We start from the raw sequence: 24,216 nt of genomic DNA, 5'->3' as shown, positions 1-24,216 counted from the left end.
GCCAAAAAAAAATTCAGCATGAGGGATATTTTTTTTAGCTTTTCCAAGAGGCAAATTTATTTTGGGTTTTTCAGCAGGAGGCAAATTTGCCTTTTTCATATTTAGCCTAGATATTTAGTTTAGAGAGGGGATATTTTATTTAGAGAGAGAGGGTGATAAAAATGAAAGAGAGAGAAAGAAGTGTGAAAATGGAAGAGAGATCGGATGATACAAAAGAAAAGAGAGAGAAAGAAGTATAAAAATGGAGGAGAGAGATGAGTTAGATATATGAATATGAAGATAATTATTTAAGGGTGGGATGGTAATTATATATTTAGTGGGTCCCATTTTTTTAAAGAAATTAGTTGAAAAGTGATGATTTGGCAGTTTGACCCGCGTTGACCGGTCATAATTACCGGCTGTACACTTTAGTGGGAAGTCACTAAAAGGTTGTACATTTTAGTGTGCAAAATTGAAGGTTGTACACCAAAGTGTGATAACAGGTAAAGGTTGTACACCACGTATGTAATTTACCCCCAAGGACCATTTATCTCAAACTTGTATTCCTGAATTTTAAACAGATTGCCTCCTTTACAACACTATCTCAAATTTTATTAAAATATTAACATGAATAAAATTCCTGAAAACTCAAATTTATAGCTTTTGAGAAACAATTTCTAATTTTCTTCCACAACCACTGCTCCTTTCTCACTTACATAGATACCGTCAAGTAATTTCCTGATATCCTTCTTCTTAACATGGCATTTCTGTCCAAAAATAGTCAGAATGTTAAAAATTTCATTCATAAGCAGATGAGCATTCTTAAGGAGTAAAATCCAAAGAGTGAAGTTGACAGTTTAAAGAATGATAAATCATAGTCAACTGATCATCAGCAACAAACAATACTTGGATTCCATGTATTACATACTTGGTAAATGAATAAAACTTAGCAAGTATATCAAACAAGCTAAACTCAATGCAATTTCTTGATGTGATTTACAAATTACATTATTAGTAGACTGATAGAGCTCAACAAGTATGTCAAACAAGGCTGAAAATCAAAGTTTTAGCTGGCGAAAATTACTTTGTTGGCTGGTATGTGTATATCTCAAGGTAAACAAGATTATCAATGATGCCATACAAATAGAAGGCAAAAAGCATCCTGAGACCCCTGATCTTTCATCGTTTGGTGCATTAAGCCCTCGAACTATTATTTAGACACATTGAGCCCCTGATCTTTCACCATTTAGTGCATTAAGCCCTCGATCTTTCATTTAAACACATTGAGCCCTTGATCTTTCATATATGGGTGTATTAGGTACTTCCATAAATCAATTAATATATAGGTTTATTAAGGGCATGTTTGGTGTGACAACAAATGATGTTCTAAAAATAACAAATTCTAAAATAAAAAATATATTATATAAATTAATAAAAATAATTTAAATAAAAAATAAAAAATTTATTGAACACAATAAAACCTTGTTTTTCGATAATTATGTTCTAAAAATAAAAATAATGTTAAAATTGAAGCACATTTTGTGGAAATAAGAAGGGTAATTTTATCAATAACAAGTAACTACAAACAACTGTTTATGAAAAGAGCTTTTCGTGAAAAGCTCCAAAATGTTGCAGTGTCCAGAGAAAATGCGAAACGCTGCAGTTATATAAACCTAACCAAACATGCCCTTAATAAACCTATATATTAATTGATTTACTGAAGGGTCTAATGCATCCATATATGAAAGATCAAGGGCTCAATGTGTCTAAATGAAAGATCGAGGGCTTAATGCACCAAATGATGAAAGATCAGGGGCTTCATGTGTCTAAATAAAAGATCGAGGGCTTAATACACCAAACAATGAAAGATTAGGGGCCTTAGGATGCTTTTTGCCCAAATAGAAATGCACTATAGTATATATAATACCATACTATAATGTATACATATGCTACAAGAGTACTAAAGCTCAATGCGAGCATGTCAAACAAGACTGAACTCAATGCAATTTCAAACTTTTTTCCAGCGAACATATGTGTACAAGTAACACGCATTACAAGATTATCAAATAATGGAAATGCAGCATAATATATACAGTATGATACTACAGCATTAAACCAACAATGTACCATACATAGGGAGAGAGCAAACCTGGTTTATCAAGGCAGCAGAACGGGACACAAGTTTAATGTCATTTCCATCCAAGACTAACTCGTCCTTAACCTTCTCAGATCGAACAACAGTGACTCCCTCAAGCATATCAACTTTCCTTACCTGAAACAGCCAATAATCAATATTAGCAACCCCAAATCAGTACTGTTGAGAAACAAGACATGTTAGTCTATCATTCATTCTCAAAAGTCAGCAGATTACAACCCAATTGAGGATTTACAACAATCAATTTCAAGTAATAACAAGTGACCAAACACAATTAGCAGCAAAACAAGTAAGAATATTTCTTTCCCCTTCAGGTTGGGCTCTCAAAGCCACAGGACCAAGCCCTAACATAAATGATGAATCTAAATAGTAAGGATAATAAGCAACCAAACACAATAAACACCCAAAACAATCAAACATCATTTTTTCTCTTCTACTGGAGCTGTAAAAGCCGCAGAAGCATAAACCAATGAGGAATATATTGGTCCCGTGTGATTAGTTCCAAAGGGGGGGGGGTTAGGAACTAATATAACTTTTTGATAATTAATCTTGCTGACTTAATAATTTTGGTGAGTTTATTAACTCGACTTTGGTCAGCTTGGCCGTTCTTTTATGTAAGACAGCTTTAGTCAGATACTGACTAAGACTGTTTCACTTGAGAGTTGGGAATTGACACTTTTGTGGTCAGCTTCCAACTCAGCACTCCAATTTACTCAATATCAGCTTCAATCAGTTTATATGCTGAGTAAATACAACAAGCAACACACACACATATATATATTTGAGAGAGTTAGAAATTACTCAGTATCACTTATCCTGGTTCGGCTTCTCTGCCTACGTCCAGTCCCCAGAATCCTCCGGGCTTTTAGAATCCAATACTGAGCTCTTTAAGGGTAGAGCACAAACCAATTACAGGCAGTTGAATATGCAAGAGTACCTTCCTCTATTCGTCTACTCAACTCCTACTAAGCGCTACAACCCAGCACTTAGATTTCTCTACCACTAAGTACTTAATACCAAGTACTCAGCATACACACTCTCAATATTACAATTGATCACAAACTTGTTCCTTTTAAGATAAAGAACACTTTAGGTGATTATAGACAATCAATCTAGCATTTACACAAAGAATAGAAGATTGGTGTAAGCTTTCTCTTTTGTTTTGAGAGTTTTGAATTTGTATCTTTCTCACTTGTAATTTTCTATAAATCGGCAATCTTCCAAATGATATCTTTGTCCCTTTTATAGTTGAAATGTGAGGAAGAAATCATTTGAAATTGATTTGTCCGTTGAGTCCTAAACGGCTCTTTTGGGGAGACAACTTCTGGTCAGCTTCAGATGTGCATGCCAATCCTGTCTCTTGAATTCTTCAGACGTCAGATTTGTCTTCTTCCTACAGACTTTGTCTTCTTGCGGCAGTTTGTCTTATAGCATCGAACAATTGACCCATGCATCTTGGAATTTGGCTTTTGCGTAATTCAAGGCTTCTATTATTGGTGCAGACAGTTGTCGAATTTGTCATTTAGCTAACGGATCATTCAAGCTGTCCTGAAGATTACTCAGCTTCATTTCGATAATCATTTGTCTTTGATTTTCACAAATACTCATACTGAGTTCTTTTTCCACTCAACTTCCATGGTCAGCTTCGTTTTGTAGAATCTATTCCTTGGAGCAGACGTCTTCTGTGCTGAGCTTCGTTTTACTCAGCTTCTTGGATTAGCTTCATTTTTATTCTGAAGAAGACTTATCATCTCTTATGCTGAGTTGCTCTTCACTCAGCTTGTGTTGTGTTCTTATGCTGACTTTGTCCTGTCTTAATCTTTATTTCTTTTTGCATTTATATTTATACTCAATATTGAACAAACGGATTAGTACAATTAAATCAAAGCACTTAAATTTAATTGTCTCTTAATCATGGATTAAACTTAAATGATTTTGTCAAATCAAAATCTTGTGGAACGGTGTTTCAACAAACTCCCCCATTTTGATGTTGGCAAAATATTTAATTTATGGAACTCAGTATTGAAATTCTTCATGATTGAATTGCATTTTATTCTTCTGAAATTACTCCCCCGTAAGGGTTGCATATATTGACTTAACTCAACTCTAAACCTTCTAAGTAATTTAGAGAGGACATGTTTATACTGACTTAGTTCAATCCTAGATTTTCTAAGATTCACTCAATTTTCAGAAGAGTTCAATGTTTACTCAGTTTGATATAACGAATAGTTTTGATATCAGAGTTAGTGTATACTGAGTATTTTAATTTGAATTTGTTTGTTCAATTTTTAGACAGGTCAGCACATATCATAAATTAATAAGCATCGCATATAGTTGAGTCAAATTGAATGAAAGGATACTTAACATATATTCGAGTCATCAAGCATAAATACAGAGTAAGCTAAGTCCTAAGTTGACTAAGCTATTGCTTCCTATTAACTTGTGATTGATGAGCAGCTTGATACAATTTTCCTTTACCTTTGTCTTGCCGCTGCTTACTGCCTGAAGCTTCACCTGTGTCTTGCTGAGTTCCATCATCGCGTCTTTTCTCCCCCGTTTTTCCACCATCAGGCATAGGAGCAATGAAGGTGTCATTGAGAGCAGCACGAGTCAGTTTGACCGAGTATGCCTTGAGACGTTTCGTGCTTTCAAACAACCCATCAAGCACTGGAACTCCATCATCCAGAACGGAACCTGGGACGCGAATGGACGAGCTGATCATGCTGAGCATGTATTCTTGTGACTTAGCGAACCAGGACATTGCTTCCGCTAGCTGGGCATAGGATTGATGGTACATTCTAATGATAGCCTTGTCATAGATGTCACGCTGAGCGTTTGTATGACGCACATGGCGAAATAGGATTTGAGTGGTTTGGAGAATGGTATTGGTTTTGACCATGTCAGTTTCCATCTCCTCTTTGCTCAGATTCAGAAGACGGACAGCTTCACTTATTTCATCCATCGTGCATTGGGAAGATGAAGAGAGAAGATCACGAGCACCAGTCAACTTAGAAGACAGTTTGGTAAAGCAATGATCTAACTCAGCAGAGGTAGCATAGCCCGTGTTGATGGAAGGTAAGGCATTGATCTGTCCTTGAAGTGAATTCATGTGATTCACCATCATCAATATTAGCTCAGTCAGCTTGACAAAGGATTCTTGCTTAGGTTGCTGGGTTTGGACTGAGGTCATGACACTTACTAAGTCTTTGAGATTCTTGATCTCATTGAGAAGCTGAGTGACAGATGAAAGTTCTTATGATTCAGCATTTGCGGAACCAGCAGCATCGGCATGAGAGTTATTCAAATCCTGGAGAAGATGTTGAGTCGAGTCAATGATGCGACGTCCAGACTCAGTTGCATGAAGATAGGCAATTTGTGCCTCAGGATTTAACTCAGTGGCCAGAATTCTTGCACCACCTGATTGAGGAGGTGTTTGGTGCTGTCCTTGAGTAGAAGTGCCAGTATGATCAGCAGCTGGACTTTGATGTGGATGAACAGCAGGAGCTGATTGCTCAATGTTCTGCAAAATAGGATGGGAAGGAGGTGGATCTGCAGAGAGAATTACCTGCTCAACATGGTCTTGAGTCGGTGCAGGGAGAGGCACCTCAGGTTGAGTAGGATTTTCCTTAGCCTGCTTGTCTCCCTGAGCAGCTAGGACTTCGAGTTCCTGCACGGCTTGGTTTGGATTTTCTGGAGTCTTGGCGTGTTGCTCGGTATGAGTAACAGAGGCTTGGTTTTCCTGTATGGAGGGCTCAGGATGTGATGAGAAGAACCTAAAGTGAGTAGTTGTAAGGTCCGTGATTTCATCCCTCGGAGGCGAATCATCCAGGAGGTCAATAGCTGGAGATTTGTAAGCCTTCTTCTTAAGCCTTCTTAACTTTCTGGTTTGTGGAGGAGGTGAGTCAGCAGGAATGGAATCAAGAGATGATTCTATTCCGAGATCAGTGTTTAGCCCTTCCCTGACTATTTCTTGCTCTGGGAGCTCAGCATCGCCCGTCTCATCCTGTATGGCTGGACTTTCAACATGCTCAATATTGCCTGTTTGTTCTTGCTCAATATGAGCTTTTTGATATTGCTCAAGATCCTCATCAGTATCATGCTGATCTTCATCACTGCTTAGTTCTTCTGCTTCTTGATCAGCAGGAATTTGCTCAAGGTCAATCTCTTGGCTTCTGATAAAGTGAGAATCATCAGGAACTGCAAATCCAAGAGGAACAGCTTCAATTGGGCTCAGCTCAGTAGTTTTCTTCTTCCTCTTCAGAGGGGTTTCCTCACCTTCTAGCTCCTCAGGCTCATCTTGCCTCTTTCTTTTCTTTGCTGACTTACCTTGGTCAGCATCAATTTTCTTCCCCTTAGAGACAACCTGAATTTTCTTGGGGACAGCATCAACATCCTTTGAGCTGGTTTGGATTGCCTTGCGTTTCTTTTCTCGCTTGGTTTGGACAGCAGCTGCGGCTACAGTGATGTTTTCTTCCTGAGGTAGCTCAGCATCATCTTCCTCCTGAGCTTCCCCCTCAGCTTCCCCCTCAGCTTTCCCTTCAGCTTCTCCCTGAGCTGACTCGATGACCCCTTTTCCCTTCTTAGGCTTGATAGGTTGGTTATATATTAATCCAAACAATAACGCAGCCGTAATCTCAGTTCCCACCATTTTTGTCTCATTTATCAAGTCAACTTGATGATCTTCTAGGATTCGGGTTATAAGGGAACCCAACCTGAGCTTAATAGTGCTTCGTTGGAGTGCTCCTACCAGAAATACGGGTATGTTGAGAGGGTTGTAGGTCAGCATGTGCCAAATGAAGCACTGCTCGAAGTTTGAAGCGGATGATGCTGCGTTGAACTTTGGGAAGATAAAGTTGGTTAGTATATAGTGCGCCATCTTTTGGTTTTGCCCCATGCATGTTCTGGGTATTTCCCCTTTGTGTCCCTCAGGTTTACAGAAGGTGGCTGTGTGGTCAAGCTTTTCCTTAGTGGTCCTGAATTCCTTTCCGGTGTTTGGAAGGTTTAGCAAGGTTGCGAGATAGGAAGGGGTAATGGTGAGCTTCTTACCTTTGACGTGAGTGACTAGATGGTCAGCATCACTTCCATCAACATAGAGGTTGGAGTAGAATTCACGTACTAACCTAGGGTAGGTTCTTCCAGCGAGCGAAAAGAGTCCAGCCCATCCGTTTTTCGCCATCCATTCACAAAACGGTTGCTCATGTGTTATGAAGCTTGGGGAGAACCATCTACATCTGAGAACCTCATGATTCTTCACACTTGGGTACACCTTGACGAAGAATTTCTCATTCGGCTGCTTATCCTTCTTCTTCTTCTTTGAAGAGGTTGCTAGGTCAGTTTTGGGGTTTCTGTTTGGAGTTAGGTCGTGCTGACCTTGTTGAGGAGGAGACTTAGGGTTTTCATCGGTGTGGTCGTCGTTGTTGCCGCCACCAGAAGGATTTTGGGATTTCGCCATTACTATGAGTTCTTTGAGAGGATTTTGGGATTCAGAGAGATGGATTTGAATGCCAAAGATTTCATGTGTAAAGATTGATAAGTGGGGAAACTTCCACTATTTATAGAGGTGCTAAATGATCATATTCGTTGAACTAGCCGTTTAACCTCGAGATTATCAACCGACAGAGATTCTGTCATTTATGACAGGTTCGACGCATGGGTTTTCTTATTATTGCTTATGTTATCCCAGGTGGCTATTAATGCGCGTGCCAGCATTTAATGTTTTAAATGGGTTTTACTCAGCATTAAGAATATCAAACGTTTGTGATTCTGAGTAGTCAGTTTTACGTAGGATAGTTGTTTGTGGACTTAGTAACTCAGCATAGAAAAAATCACTCAGCATGTATGTCTATTCAGCTTAGGGTGATTTCATGTCATTCTTAACTCAGCATGCAACAATTACTAAATTATCACAAATCACTCAGCATGGTAATCACTTCAACATTTAATTTGGCACATAGAATTTATTGAAGAGGATTAGACATACCGATAGCTTCCCTTAGTATGTTAAATTGCTCACGAGCCAAGGGCTTCGTAAAGATATCTGCAAGCTGTTCATTTGTTGAAACGTAGGTCAGCTTGATCTCACCCTTGAGTACATGGTCTCTTATGAAGTGGTGTCTTATGCTGACATGCTTCATCCTGCTGTGTTGGATTGGATTCTTAGATAAGTCAATGGCACTCTTGTTGTCACATTTGACTTCTATTGTTTCTGTTTTGACGCCATAATCCTCAAGCTGTTGCTTAATCCATAGGACTTGGGCCACACAGCTTCCAGCAGCAACGTACTCAGCTTCAGTTGTAGACAGGGCTACTGATGACTGCTTTTTACTGAACCACAAAACCAGACAGCTTCCTAGGAATTGACATCCTCCTGAAGTGCTTTTTCGTTTTAGCTTATCTCGTCCATAGTCAGCATCAGTATATCCAATCAGTGTGAAGTCACTTGTATTTGGATACCATAAACCTGCATTAACTGAGCTCTGCAAATATCTGAAAATTCTTTTTACAGCTATTAAATGAGATTCCCTGGGGTCAGCTTGATATCTTGCGTAATAACATACTGAGTACTGAATATCAGGTCTATTGGCAGTAAGATAAAGTAGAGAGTCTATCATACCTCGATATAACTTGCTGTCTACAGACTTACCCTTTTCGTCAGCACAAAGGTGTTAGGGATTATTGCCAGTTAATCAACTGTAGCGCAGCGGAATTGCGGTTTAAAATTTATTTCTAATCCCTTTAGTTTGATCTTTGTCCGTTAACCATTGATTAAATAAAAACTTTTGATCCGTTTAGGGATATAAACATACCCGGACTGTCTCTTCTAGAGACGGCTGAAGAATCCATAAAGTAGTAAGATCTCCGTAGTCAGGTGCACGAACAGCTATCGAGCCAGAACCGGTGCTAGCCGAAGAACGGAGGAAGAACTGGAGAGATTTCGAAATTTTCCCAAAAATCCACTATATGAATCTTAGTGGTTATGCGAAAATCAGTTTTGATTTTCTGCCTTAATATTTTGGTTGGCCGAATATGGTGGCCGAATTTCAATAGTAGTTGATTAGGGTTGTAGTGTTTTAATTTATATATAGTGTATTCCTAGACCTAATTGGTTTAGGGGTTAATTGGTTAATTACAAAACTAATCCAATCATAATCTAATTACATAAATAAATACCAATAATATTTATTCTATGCAATTAATTATGATTAGATTAAATTTAATTACCCCAATTAAACAAACAACACTAATTAATAAATTAACGTATTAGTTTAATTAATTATTCACCGAATGCAATTTTATTAATTTATAAATTAATTAATTACATCCCGTAAACTAATTAATCAATTAAATACTCAACACTTAAGACCATTAATCAATTACCTTGATACAAAGTATCAATTAATCAATTAATTAACCACCAATTAATTACCTTGATATTTTACTATCAATCAATTAATTAATTTCATCTCTCCAATTTACCATTCTATAAGTTCTAACTCAGATGTTCGATGTGCACGATCCTATGGGACTGTCCTTAGCTAGCAGTGGGCTCACGACCCACAGACAGTAAGTGGGTTCTAGCAAACCATTACTGCCCCTAACTAAGACAGAGTTTCAGCAGTCTAAAGATGCAGAGACCCTGTAGTTATCTTTTAACTTCTTTTACCATTTGATATCGATATTATAAACTAGAGGCATGGCGGCTGTCATCCTCTCTGATGTTTATGATATTTCTTGATCTTAAGTAGATTAATGAATCCGATAAGTAAACTACTTATCAGGGTGTGGCCACACACTTATCAATCTCACTTATCAAGTGGCCTGTGATATCATCTCACTATTATGTGAGTGGTAATTCCATCACTTCACTATCAATACTAATGTGTTCACCTGTTCACCCAATCATACCCGTATTTGGCATCCTGTTACAGACCTGTTAGGCGTATGTCAAAGTGAACCGGATCCAATATTGATATTATAATGAAATCTGGTCTGAAGACAGTTAGAGACCTACTTAAGAAAACTAATGACACAACCACCATGTAGTTTTCTCGGGCGGATCGATCCGGTCACATGTATACAACATGTACCCATATTCACAACTGACTTATCAAGTGCTATGGCTAGTATCAATTACTACCATACAGTCGTCGAATATACAAGTCCGTAGTCCTAATCATTCCCATGATAGAATGGACTTGGGATATGGTTTTACGATTATCAATCAATGGATTCTCTATTCATATTATAGCACAAGATATAAATGAACTAGATTAATGCCTTTATTACTGTAACACAAATAGTGTATCTATGCAAGAATAATCAAAAAGCATAATACAATATACATGAACCAATGCCTAAGAACTAGGGCACACCAACAGTCTCCCACTTGGACTAGTTCCAAGTAGGCATTGCCCTAATCCCTATAGATCTAGTATGACCATCATGTAGGCGCTGTGCAAGTGCCTTGGTAAACGGATCTGCGACATTGTTCTCGGTGTCAACTCTCTGTAATGTAATGTCACCTCTCGCCTGGATCTCCCGGATGAGGTGAAACTTTCTAAGTACATGTTTGGATCTCTTGTGTGATCGGGGCTCGAGTGCTTGTGCTATGGCACCGTTGTTATCACATAAAACATCAACTGCACCTAGGATAGTAGGAACTACACCTAAGTCAGTTATGAACTTCTTGATCCAAACTGCTTCCTTTGCAGCGTCGCATGCAGCTATGTACTCAGCTTCCGTTGTAGAATCGGCAATGGTAGGCTGCTTTGAGGATCTCCAACTAATGGCACCGCCATTCAGGAGAAAAACATAACCAGACTGTGATTGTTTCTGGTCCTCATCAGTCTCGAAACTTGCATCAGTGTAACCTGATACTGCCAGCTCCTCTTGCCCACCAAAAACTAAAAAGAGATCCTTGGTACGCTTAAGGTACTTTAGGATAGCCTTAACTGCCTTCCAGTGCTCCTTGCCGGGATCTGACTGGTACCGGCTAGTCATGCTAAATGCAAATGCAACATCTGGCCTTGTACATAACATAGAGTACATGATAGATCCTATAGCTGACGCATATGGGACCTTTTCCATGTTCTCTCTGTCCTGCTTTGTCTGAGGACAATCTTTCTTACCAAGTTTCAACCCATGGCGCATAGGCATGAATCCTTTCTTAGCCTGGTCCATGCTGAATCTTCTAAGAACTTTGTCTATGTACATTGCCTGACTCAAGCCTAGAAGTCTGTTGGATCTATCTCTGTAGATCCCGATCCCTAAGATCGTTTCGGCTTCTCCTAAGTCTTTCATTGCGAAGCATTTACTCAACCACTGCTTCACTCCTTGCAGTGTTGGTATATCTCCTCCAATGAGCAGTATGTCATCGACATACAATATCAGGAAAGTGGATATGCTCCCACTGAATTTCATATACACACAAGGTTCATCAAGATTCTGCACGAAACCATATTCAGTTATGGCTTCATTGAATCTCTGATTCCAAGACCTAGATGCTTGCTTCAATCCATAAATGGATCTTTGAAGCTTACATACTCGGTTAGGATACTTCGGATCGATAAAACCCTCTGGTTGTGTCATGTAGACATCCTCCAGTAACTTCCCATTCAGGAAAGCGGTTTTAACATCCATCTGCCATATCTCATAGTTATACCATGCAGCTATGGCTAGTACTATCCTAATGGATTTGAACATAGAAACTGGTGAAAAGGTTTCATCATAGTCAATTCCTTGGATTTGTCTATAACCTTTTGCCACCAGTCGCCCCTTGAAGGTGTTATCGGCTTTTAATTTGAAACACCACTTGCAGCCAATTGTTTTAACACCCGGAGGTGGATCCACCAAGTTCCACACCTGGTTATCACGCATAGACTGCATTTCAGCCTCCATAGCTTTACGCCATTGATCTGATTGTGGGCTTTCAATAGCCTCTTGATAAGTCTTGGGCTCATCCTGGTCATCGACCATTATGTCCCCATCATCGGTCACGATAAAACCGTACCTTTCGGGTTAATGACGTGTCCTATCAGACCTTCTAGGTTCCTGTGTAACTGGTTCAGCCTCCTCAATTTCTTGAGGACCTAAATCAGTTACCTGAGCGTCCTCAGCATCTGCTGTAGGAGTCGGTGAGTCTTGAATCTCAGCGAGATCAATATTGCTCCCACTGTCTATTTTGGAAAGGAATTCCTTTTCCAAAAAGACTGCAAACCTGGCCACGAATGTTTTATTCTCGGCTGGGTTGTAGAAGTAATAACCCTTAGTTTCCTTAGGGTAACCCACGAACTGGCATTTGACAGATTTGGACTCTAGTTTGCCACTCATCAATTTCTTGACATGTGCATCACAACCCCAAATCTTCATGAAGGAAACGTTGGGCTTTCGGCCTGTCCATAATTCATATGGTGTTCCTTCAACTGCCTTGCTCGGTGTATTGTTAATTATATGAGGAGCAGTTTCCAAAGCAAATCCCCAAAAGGAGATAGGGAGAGAAGCTTGACTCATCATTGAGCGGACCATGTCGAGTAGGGTCCTATTCCTCCTTTCTGACACTCCATTCCATTGGGGTGTACCAGGAGGAGTGAGTTGGGATACAATCCCACACTCTCTCAAGAATGAGACAAACTCTTGGCTCAAGTATTCGCCCCCTCTATCAGACCGGAGCGCTTTTACTTTCTTGCCAAGTTGATTTTCTACTTCATTTTTAAAATCTTTGAATCTTAGAAGAGTTTCAGATTTATGTTTCATCAGATACACATACCCGTATCGGCTATAGTCATCTGTGAAGGTAACAAAGTACAGAAAACCAGATCTAGCACTAGTGCTCATTGGACCGCATACATCTTAGTGTATCAGCTCCAATAGCTCCGTGGCCCTTACACCAGTTTTGGTGAAAGGCGCCTTTGTCATCTTCCCTCTTAAACAAGATTCATACGTGTCATAAGACTGCATGTCGAATGACCCTAGCGCTCCACTAGAGTAAATCCTAGTTATGCGTTTCTCATTTATGTGGCCAAGACGGCAGTGCCAGATATATGTAGGATTTAGTTCATTAGTCTTAATCCTTTTAGCATTTATGTTATAGATTGATTCACTACGTTTTAGATCAAGGATATACAAACCATTTTCTAGAAATGCGGTTCCATAAACAATATTGCCACGATGTATAGAAATCCTACCACGTCCAATATTAAAATTAAAACCGGAAATATCCAACATAGAAACTGAGATAATATTCCTGCGCATTGCAGGTACAAAACAACAATCTCTAAGTTCTAAAACTAAACAAGTAAGCATCTCTAAAGTGTAATCTCCGATCTCCAAGGCCTCTACACGAGCACCATTGCCGACTCGAAGATCCACTTCACCAGATCCTAACAACCTCCTATTTCTCAGTCCCTGCACATTTGAACAAATGTGAGTACCACATCCAATGTCTAAAACCCAAGATGTAGAAATAGCCAGATTTATCTCAACAACATAAATGCCAGAACCAGAAGCTTTAGCCTTCTGTTTCTCCCTTAGCTTCGGACACGTGTTCTTCCAGTGTCCCTTCTCATTACACTCGTGACAGATATCATCTGCCAAGGCCAACCTACCTTTAGGAGCTGCCGCCTTCCTTGTCTTTGACTTAGCCTTTTGGGCGTTCGCCTTGGACTTGGACTTGGCATTTCCCTTAGGTGTGTTCCCTTTGTTGGCTGGTAAGGTAGCAATCAGTACAGATCCCTTCCACTCGTGTCTACAAACCTTTTGTGAGTTCATAGGACAGTCAAGGAAATCAGTCCCTGAAAGTTTTTCCTTTTCCAGGAGTGGTCTGAGTGAGTTGTTGCTTGTTGCATTCATTATTTCTTTTATGTAACTTGGTGATTTTTATCTACGTGGAAAAATTACATTAGAGTTAGAATAAAGGGCTTAAGCCAAAGATCAAATTAATAATCCATTTTAATTTGTTATTGGTGATATTTATTTGGCTGTCTTGACCAAGATCCACAATCCATCAATAATAGACCGAGCTAGGGCTCCGCCGTCGACCATTGACGATTTGGTAGGATAAACTATCCAATCCTCCGCAAGGACTCTTGGTTTGATGGGCTTTGTGACACTTAGTCCATCTGTGCTTAGGGCCCACTCTGAGCTAATGCTACCCACGTTGAGTCCAACCACCATACACGTGTTAGCCATACCGAAGTATCCTAACCCTCGACGGCCCACTAATTACTACAGCATACCTGCTAGGGCACGTTATACACTGTAGCACTACTTGGGAGGAAGAGGTGTGAATCTGGAAAGCACTTTTAAGCGACTCAATATTTCATTATCCGGATTAATTAAGTGACACGGCTTTAACATATAATTATCGCGGGTGATGATCTGGTGATCGTTGCTACTTATATTTCATGTTATACTAAGCAATTATATAACCAAAATAAACATAGAGACTCTATGGGCCTTATAATACATCCTAGTGAAACTAGATAGACTATCTAATCTTCACGGGCTTGCTTTAAGTCTCCTTGGGCTCCCACCATGGGCTTGGACCATCTGGGCTTCTTCACGATCAATTAGAATTTTATAAATAGAACCTATTCTAAAATTACATTAATAAAAGAATGGCACGCAGGCCATATTTCCCAAAATAAATTAAATTACAAACCGACTTTAATTTAGGGCCCATAGAACTCTATAACACATTGTTGCACGGTAAGACATATAAATATAATGCATGATCATGGCATTCCAAAATCATCTAATCAAGTTAAGCCGAGTTACTTAGGGTGAAATCGCCAATTTTACCATATGTGACTAAGGCCCATAAAGGCTCAAACGGTTAACATCCATTTAAATACAAAATTACAATTTCGCTCCCACTAAATTTTTAGGATCGTCACATATCTAAAATTTAGCCCTCCCAATTTAAACCGGTGTCACGGTCTATTGGGCCAATTTCACAAATTAACCATATTCAATTTTATACAAATTATCAATTCGATTAAAATTAAATATGCATGCCAATCAAAAACATTTTAATACCAATTAATTTTTATTCAAAACATGTTTAATAAATTAAACGGTATTAGGACCCAGATTTAATTAAAATTACCCGAGAAAAATTTAAAAGATTAAATCTGTCCCAAACACCAAATTTAAAACTAAATTCGGTGATTTCGCGTTCAGGGACGGCAGTCGGGGCTGCTGTCCGTGGACAGCAGCAGTGCCGCTGTCCGCCAGACAGCAGCCGCGGGGCTGCTGTCCACGGACAGCAGTCCCGCGATTACCGTTCCGCGAACCCGGACTATTTTTTTTCTGTTTTAAAAAAAATGGCTGCTGTATTTTATTTAATTTATTATTTTAAAAAAATAATCTCATAACGAAACAAAAAAAATACAGACAGAAATAAAATTAGAAAACTTCCTAGAACAATTCTATACGAGGAATTAATAGGAAATTTCAAAACTTGATTTGGAAAAATAATAAAAACCAAATCTTATTAATTTTCAACCAATCAAAACGGACTAAACCATGGCTTTGATACCACTGTTAGGGATTATTGCCAGTTAATCAACTGTAGCGCAGCGGAATTGCGGTTTAAAATTTATTTCTAATCCCTTTAGTTTGATCTTTGTCCGTTAACCATTGATTAAATAAAACCTTTTGATCCGTTTAGGGATATAAACATACCCGGACTGTCTCTTCTAGAGACGGCTGAAGAATCCATAAAGTAGTAAGATCTCTGTATTCAGGTGCACGAACAGCTATCGAGCCAGAACCGGTGCTAGCCGAAGAACGGAGGAAGAACTGGAGAGATTTCGAAATTTTCCCAAAAATCCACTATATGAATCTTAGTGGTTATGCGAAAATCAGTTTTGATTTTCTGCCTTAATATTTTGGTTGGCCGAATACATACATGTATATAGCATATGGTGGCCGAATTTCAATAGTAGTTAATTAGGGTTGTAGTGTTTTAATTTATATATAGTGTATTTCTAGACCTAATTGGTTTAGGGGTTAATTGGTTAATTACAAAACTAATCCAATCATAATCTAATTACATAAATAAATACCAATAATATTTATTCTATGCAATTAATTATGATTAGATTAAATTTAATTACCCCAATTAAACAAACAACACTAATTAATAAATTAACGTATTAGTTTAATTAATTATTCACCGAATGCAATTTTATTAATTTATAAATTAATTAATTACATCCCGTAAACTAATTAATCAATTAAATACTCAACACTTAAGACCATTAATCAATTACCTTGATACAAAGTATCAATTACTCAATTAATTAACCACCAATTAATTACCTTGATGTTTTACTATCAATCAATTAATTAATTTCATCTCTCCAATTTACCATTCTATAAGTTCTAACTCAGATGTTCGATGTGCACGATCCTATGGGACTGTCCTTAGCTAGCAGTGGGCTCACGACCCACAGACAGTAAGTGGGTTCTAGCAAACCATTACTGCCCCTAACTAAGACAGAGTTTCAGCAGTCTAAAGATGCAGAGACCCTGTAGTTATCTTTTAACTTCTTTTACCATTTGATATCGATATTATAAACTAGAGGCATGGCGGCTGTCATCCTCTCTGATGTTTATGATATTTCTTGATCTTAAGTAGATTAATGAATCCGATAAGTAAACTACTTATCAGGGTGTGGCCACACACTTATCAATCTCACTTATCAAGTGGCCTGTGATATCATCTCACTATTATGTGAGTGGTAATTCCATCACTTCACTATCAATACTAATGTGTTCACCTGTTCACCCAATCATACCCGTATTTGGCATCCTGTTACAGACCTGTTAGGCGTATGTCAAAGTGAACCGGATCCAATATTGATATTATAATGAAATCTGGTCTGAAGACAGTTAGAGACCTACTTAAGAAAACTAACGACACAACCACCATGTAGTTTTCTCGGGCGGATCGATCCAGTCACATGTATACAACATGTACCCATATTCACAACTGACTTATCAAGTGCTATGGCTAGTATCAATTACTACCATACAGTCGTCGAATATACAAGTCCGTAGTCCTAATCATTCCCATGATAGAATGGACTTGGGATATGGTTATACGATTATCAATCAATGGATTCTCTATTCATATTATAGCACAAGATATAAATGAACTAGATTAATGCCTTTATTACTGTAACACAAATAGTGTATCTATGCAAGAATAATCAAAAAGCATAATACAATATACATGAACCAATGCCTAAGAACCAGGGCACACCAACAAAAGGACCGTGTCAGTACCCATTGGGGTTGATATGGGTTTACATTCTTCCATATCAAACTTCTTTAACATTTCTTTGGCGTATTTGGACTGAATTATGAAGATTCCATTCTTATCTTGCTTGATTTGAAGTCCAAGGAAGAAGTTGAGTTCGCCCATCATAGACATTTCGAACTCAGTTTGCATCCGTTTGCTAAACTCTTTGCACATAGAATCGTCAGTAGCACCAAAAATTATGTCATCTACGTAAATTTGTGCAAGTAGGGTATTTTTACCCCTTTTCTTAATGAACAATGTTGTGTCAGCTTTGCCTCTGACGTAATTCCTAGTCAGCAGGAAGTTGGTCAACCTCTCATACCAAGCTCTTGGAGCTTGCTTTAGGCCATATAGGGCCTTTTTGAGTTTATAAACGTGGTTTGGAAATTTTGGATATTCAAACCCTGGAGGCTGACTAACATATACCTCCGCGTTTATAAAGCCATTAAGAAATGCACTCTTAACATCCATTTGATATAATTTAAAGTTCATAAAACTAGCATAGGCACACAGTATTCGTATAGCTTCTAACCTAGCAACGGGTGCAAAGGTTTCACCGTAGTTAATGCCCTCTTACTGACTATAGCCTTGGGCTACAAGTCGGGCTTTATTTCTGACTACATTGCCTTGCTCATCTAGTTTATTTCTAAAGACCCGGTTAGTTCCTATGGTCTTTTGATTCATAGGTTTAGGTACTAAATCCCATACCTCATTTCTTGTGAATTGATTAAGCTCTTCTTGCATAGCGTTGATCCAATATTCATCGTGGTCAGCATCGGCAAAATTCTTTGTCTCATGTACTGAGACGAAGGCAACGTTGCTGAGATATTTTCTAAGCTGATCTCTTGTCATCAGCTTGTTTTCAGCAGCATCAAGAATGGACTTCTCTGAATGTCCTCTTGGGATTTTTATTTCTTTGGGCAATGTTGAGTTGTTTGGAATAGGTGTTTCTACAATCTCTGCAAGAATGGATTGGTCAGCAAAGGTTATTTCAATCTCTTGCTTACCTTTGGTCAGCCCTTGTATTGATGACTCAAAAGCTCCATTTTGATCAGCGGAAGCTGAGCTTGGTTCATCTTCAGTGAGCTGAGTTGACTTTCCTGCAGGGTCAGCTTTATAACTCAATATGGACAGACTCTTCTACAACCTGAGTTCGTTTATTGTATACTCTATATGCTTTGATGTTAGTTGAGTACCCTAAAAAGATTGCTTCGTCAGCTTTGGCATCAAATTTTGCAAGATTATCTTTTGTGTTGAGTATAAAACATTTACACCCAAAGGCACGAAAGTAGCCAATGTTGGGCTTTCGTCCTTTCCAAAGTTCATATGGGGTTTTCTTAAGAATAGGTCTAACTAAAGCCCTATTGAGAATGTAGCATGCAGTGTGGACAACTTCACCCCAGAAATACTTTGGAAGCCTATTTTCACTCAGCATTGTCCTAGCTATTTCGACAATTGTTCTGTTCTTCCTTTCAACAACCCCATTTTGTTGAGCTGTTCTAGGAGTAGAGAAATTATGGTCAATACCACTGGTTTCACAGAATTCATCAAACTGTTGGTTTTTGAATTCTCCACCATTGTCACTTCTAATATGAGCTACTCTTAGGTCTTTGTCATTTTCAATCCTTTTTATCAATGTGGTGAACATCTCAAATGTTTCATCCTTGCTACTCAGCAAGATGATCTAAGTGTACCGAGAGAAATCATCTACAATGACTAAGGAAAATTTCTTACCTCCCAAGCTGAGTGGCTGGACAGGTCCGAAAAGATCCAAGTGTAGTAATTCCAATGGTCTCTTGGTTGAGACAATATTTTTACTTTGAAATGACTTTTTAGTTTGTTTGCCTTGCTGACAAGCATTACACAATTGATCTTTTTCAAACTTAAGTTTGGGCAGTCCCTCAACTAGTTGCTTTCTAGCTAATTTGGCAAGAAGGTCCATGCTTACATGACCAAGTCTTCTATGCCATAGCCAGGAGTTATCCTCTTTAGACACTAAGCATATATTCTTAGAAAACTGTTTTTCCAAACTCAGCATGTACACATTGTCTATACAAGGGGCAGTTAAAATCAATTCGTTTGTTTTTCCCTCGATTATTTGACACTGAGTATCATCAAATACAACCTTTCTGCCGCTCTTGCAAAGCTGAGCTACACTCATCAGATTGTATTTCAGACCTTTAACTAAGGAGACTGACTCAATAGTTGGGTTACCTCCGATAGTACCTGAGCCGACTATCTTACCCTTCTTATTGTCTCCAAAGCTTACACTTCCACCTCGTTTAAGCTCCAGTGTGATGAACTGAGTTTCATCACCAGTCATGTGCCTCGAGCATGCGCTGTCTATATACCATAATTTTGATTTCTCCACGCATCTCAGGCTCACCTGCATTTTAGACTATTCATCTTTAGGTACCCAATTCTTTTTGGGTCCTTGTTTGTTAGCATAAATAGGTGCAAAGTCATATTTTAACTTGTGACGGCATACTTTGATAGTGTGGCCACTTTTACCACAGAAGTCACAATGAATTACCCTTTGAGGGTGGTCAGCATTATTGTGCTGAGCATGCCAACATACCTTTGTGGTATGTCCTTTCTTTCCGCAGTAGTCACATTGGACAGTCCGCTTATTGTACCAACACACTTCTCTTGTGTGTCCATTTTTCCCGCAACAGTCACATTGTGTGAACTGTTTATGCTGACTAGTACTTGAGTACTCAGCATGGGGTTTATTTTTATTTGAGCCTCGTATTTGGCTTTGTAAGGTAGTGACATCCTTTTTTAGTTTCTTTGAATCTGATTGGACCTCCGAGACAAACTTGTGCATAATTTCCATGTTGCTATGCAAAGTTGAGTTGTCTTGGAGAAGATATCGGATGTCACTCAGCTTGACCTCTTCAATCTCATCACACCGCCTGCTGAGTGCCTTTACTTTCTTATTGCACTTTTTAGTTAGTGCATATAAATCACTCAGGGCGTTTATCATATGATTTCTAAGCAAAAGTAGGGATGTTACCTCATTGTGTGTACCTCCTGGTCAGTTTCATCAGAGAGGTCAACTTGCTCAGATTGAGAGTGGTCAGCATCATCGGCCATGAAGCATATGTTTGCCGTTTCATTTGCATCAGCTTCGGATGATGTTGACTCATCACTGTCACTCCATGTTGCTACCATTGCCTTTTTGTTTCCCTTTTTGTCTCTCTTGAGGTTCGGGCAGCTTGACTTGATGTGCCCAGTTTGGTGGCACTCAAAACATGTGACAAGCTTTGAGCTGTCCTTTTTATATTTGTTGTCGCTGGGCTCAGCTTTGTATTTGTCATTTCTTCTGAACGACCTCTTGCTGTTCCTATCATTCTTCCTAAACAGCTTCTTCATTTTTCGTGTAAACATGGCCATCTCCTCATCGTCTGATGAGTCAGCTTCGGTCGAGTCAGCTTTCATGACAAGTGATTTTTGTTTCTTGTCTTCTGACTTTTCTTTCTCTTTAGCTTCGAAGTTTTTCATTGAGATTTCATGAGTCAGCAACGATCCGATCAGCTCATCGTACTTATATGTAGTCAGGTCCTGTGCTTCCTCAACAACAGTCTTTTTGGCCTGCCAGCTTTTGGGGAGACTTCTTAAGATCTTCTTCACCTGTTCTTCCTCAGTGAAGTTCTTTCCGAGTCTTTTCAGCTCATTTATAATATTGGTAAATCTAGCATTCATTTCCGAGATGTCCTCATTATCATTCATCTCGAACAGCTCGTATAATCTCATATGTTGATTTACTTTTGATTCCTTGACTTTGCTTGTGCCTTCGTAGGTCACCTCAAGCTTCTTCCAAATTTTCTGTGCTGACTCACAACCTGAAATCTTATTGTATTCTGCAGCATCTAAAGCACAGTGAAGCATATTGATAGCCGAAGCATTATTTTGAAGTTTTCCAAGGTCATCTTCTGACCACTCAGTTTCACTCTTAACAACTTTCTCATTGTCAACAGTTTTATATGACACATATGGGCCTTGAACTATTGCAAGCCATGCACTCATGTTTGTGGCTTGAATAAAGTTCTTCATCCTATTCTTCCATAATGTATAATTGGATCCAAAGAATAGGGGAGGCCGACTAATTGATAATCCCTCAGGGAGTATCTGTGTTGTTTGGTTCCCGGGAAGGAAACGAGTGCTGTTCTCAGCCATTTGTTGGGATCCGCTCAAGATAGTTATATCTTTGAGCAGTGAGCTTAGGCTCTGATAGCACTTGTTGGTCCCATGTGATTAGTTCCAAGGGGGGGTTAGGAACTAATATAACTTTTTGCTAATTAATCTTGCTGACTTAATAATTTTGGTGAGTTTATTAACTCGGCTTTGGTCAGCTTGGTCGTTCTTTTATGTAAGACAGCTTTAGTCAGATACTGACTAAGACTGTTTCACTTGAGAGTTGGGAATTGACACTTTTGTGGTCAGCTTCCAACTCAGCACTCCAATTTACTCAGTGTCAGCTTCAATCAGTTTATATGCTGAGTAAATACAACAAGCAACACACACACACACACACACACACATATATATATATTTTTAAGAGAGTTAGAAATTACTCAAGATCACTTATCCTGGTTCGGCTTCTCTGCCTACGTCCAGTCCCTAGAATCCTCCGGGCATTTAGAATCCAATACTGAGCTCTTTAAGGGTAGAGCACAAACCGGTTACAGGCAGTTGAATATGCAAGAGTACCTTCCTCTATTCGTCTACTCAACTCCTACTGAGCGCTACAACCCAGCACTTAGATTTCTCTACCACTAAGTACTTAATACCAAGTACTCAGCATACACACTCTCAATATTACAATTGATCACAAACTTGTTCCTTTTAAGATAAAGAACACTTTAGATGGTTATAGACAATCAATCTAGCATTTACACAAATAATAGAAGATTGGTGTAAGCTTTCTCTTTTGTTTTGAGTGCTTTGAATTTGTATCTTTCTCACTTGTAATTTTCTGTAAATCGGCAATCTTCCAAATGATATCTTTGTCCCTTTTATAGTTGAAATGTGAGGAAGAAATCATTTGAAATTGATTTGTCCGTTGAGTCCTAAACGACTCTTTTGGGGAGACAACTTCTGGTCAGCTTCAGATGTGCAGGCCAATCCTGTCTCTTGAATTCTTCAGACGTTAGATTTGTCTTCTTCCTACAGACTTTGTCTTCTTGCGGCAGTTTGTCTTATAGCATCGAACAGTTGACCCATGCATCTTGGAATTTGGCTTTTGCGTAATTCAAGGCTTCTATTATTGGTGCAGACAGTTGTCGAATTTGTCATTTAGCTAACGGATCATTCAAGCTATCCTGAAGATTACCCAGCTTCATTTCGATAATCATTTGTCTTTGATTTTCACCAATACTCATATTGAGTTCTTTTTCCACTCAGCTTCCATGGCCAGCTTCGTTTTGTAGAATCTATTCCTTGGAGCAGACTTCTTCTGTGCTGAGCTTCATTTTACTCAGCTTCTTGGATTAGCTTCATTTTTATTCTGAAGAAGACTTATCATCTCTTATGCTGAGTTGCTCTTCACTCAGCTTGTGTTGTGTTCTCATGCTGACTTTGTCATGTCTTAATCTTTATTTCTTTTTGCATTTATATTTATACTCAATATTGAACAAACGGATTAGTACAATTAAATCAAAGCACTTAAATTTAATTGTCTCTTAATCATGGATTAAACTTAGATGATTTTGTCAAATCAAAATCTTGTGGAACGGTGTTTCAACAGAATATCCCAATAATAATCAATTTAAACAGTAAAACATACACTATGTGAAGTGAAATAAGTACCTTCTTCTCCCCAAGGAAGTTTCTGATCTCAATTGCATTATTGGTGTTTGGGATCGAAGCATTGATCAGAAAATGAGCATACACAAATCTCATCTTGTAACGGTATCCCTTAGTGACACCGGTGATAAGATTCTCGACGTGGCTAAGAGCGGTACGAATGGCGGCGCTGGTCTTCCTAGAGGCAAACCAAGCATAACCCAATCGAGATTCAGATGCTTGAAGTTGCGGGTGAGCTTTCCTCGAGGCCCCTCAACCTCAATTACCTTGGCGTTCACCTTGATTTTGACACCCTCGGGGATGTCCATCGTCTCGGAGGAAAGGATCGTCTTCATTTTCTTAGATTGGGAGAAGGAGACGCTGTGATTTTACTTCTCTACTACAAAACCTTAAAATCTTAATCTCCAACACTATATATATACTATTTACTTATTGCTTAATGCCATCTGCAAATGACATATTTATCCTCTACCTTTATTAAAAATAACAACTCTTTTTCTTTTTAATTGTTATAAATTCTCCATTATCTTTCAAAACCTCATAATTCCCTTTAATAACTGTTAATTACCATTTAATTGTATTTATTCTCATTCATTGATAGTAATAAAGACGCCTTTTAGTATTCTTAAGTGTATGTACGCTTAGAGGTGAGCATCGGTTCGGTTATAACCGAACTGAATTATCGGTTAAACGAACCGAATTTTGTATAATTTTAAAAACTGAATCATACCAAATAACTAAAATAACCGAAGTTGACCGAACCGAATTTTTTTGGTTCGGTTTGATTACCAATCAAATAACCGAAATTTTTATATTTCTAATTTAAATGTTTAAAATGTTATAAATTATGAAATTTAACCTTCGTTAATTTAGAATTTGCAATTTCAAATTCAATTAGTCAAATACCTTATATATTACAAATTAATTCAATAATATTTAAAACTAAAATTTTAGACTTTCTTGTACA

General features: G+C 38.5%; 1 pseudogene; it reads right to left on the bottom strand.

The window, feature by feature from the left end:
- Positions 1-656: 656 nt before the first annotated feature.
- LOC136227268 (large ribosomal subunit protein uL6-like) lies at positions 657-23,599 on the bottom strand (annotated as a pseudogene).
- Between the last annotated feature and the right edge of the window lie 617 nt (positions 23,600-24,216).

This window comes from Euphorbia lathyris, chromosome 4 (genome assembly GCF_963576675.1).
Source record: "Euphorbia lathyris chromosome 4, ddEupLath1.1, whole genome shotgun sequence".
Classification (NCBI taxonomy): Eukaryota; Viridiplantae; Streptophyta; class Magnoliopsida; order Malpighiales; family Euphorbiaceae; genus Euphorbia; species Euphorbia lathyris.
The sequence above is the reverse complement of the archived record's forward strand: the minus strand, read 5'-3'. Positions and strand labels throughout refer to the sequence as shown.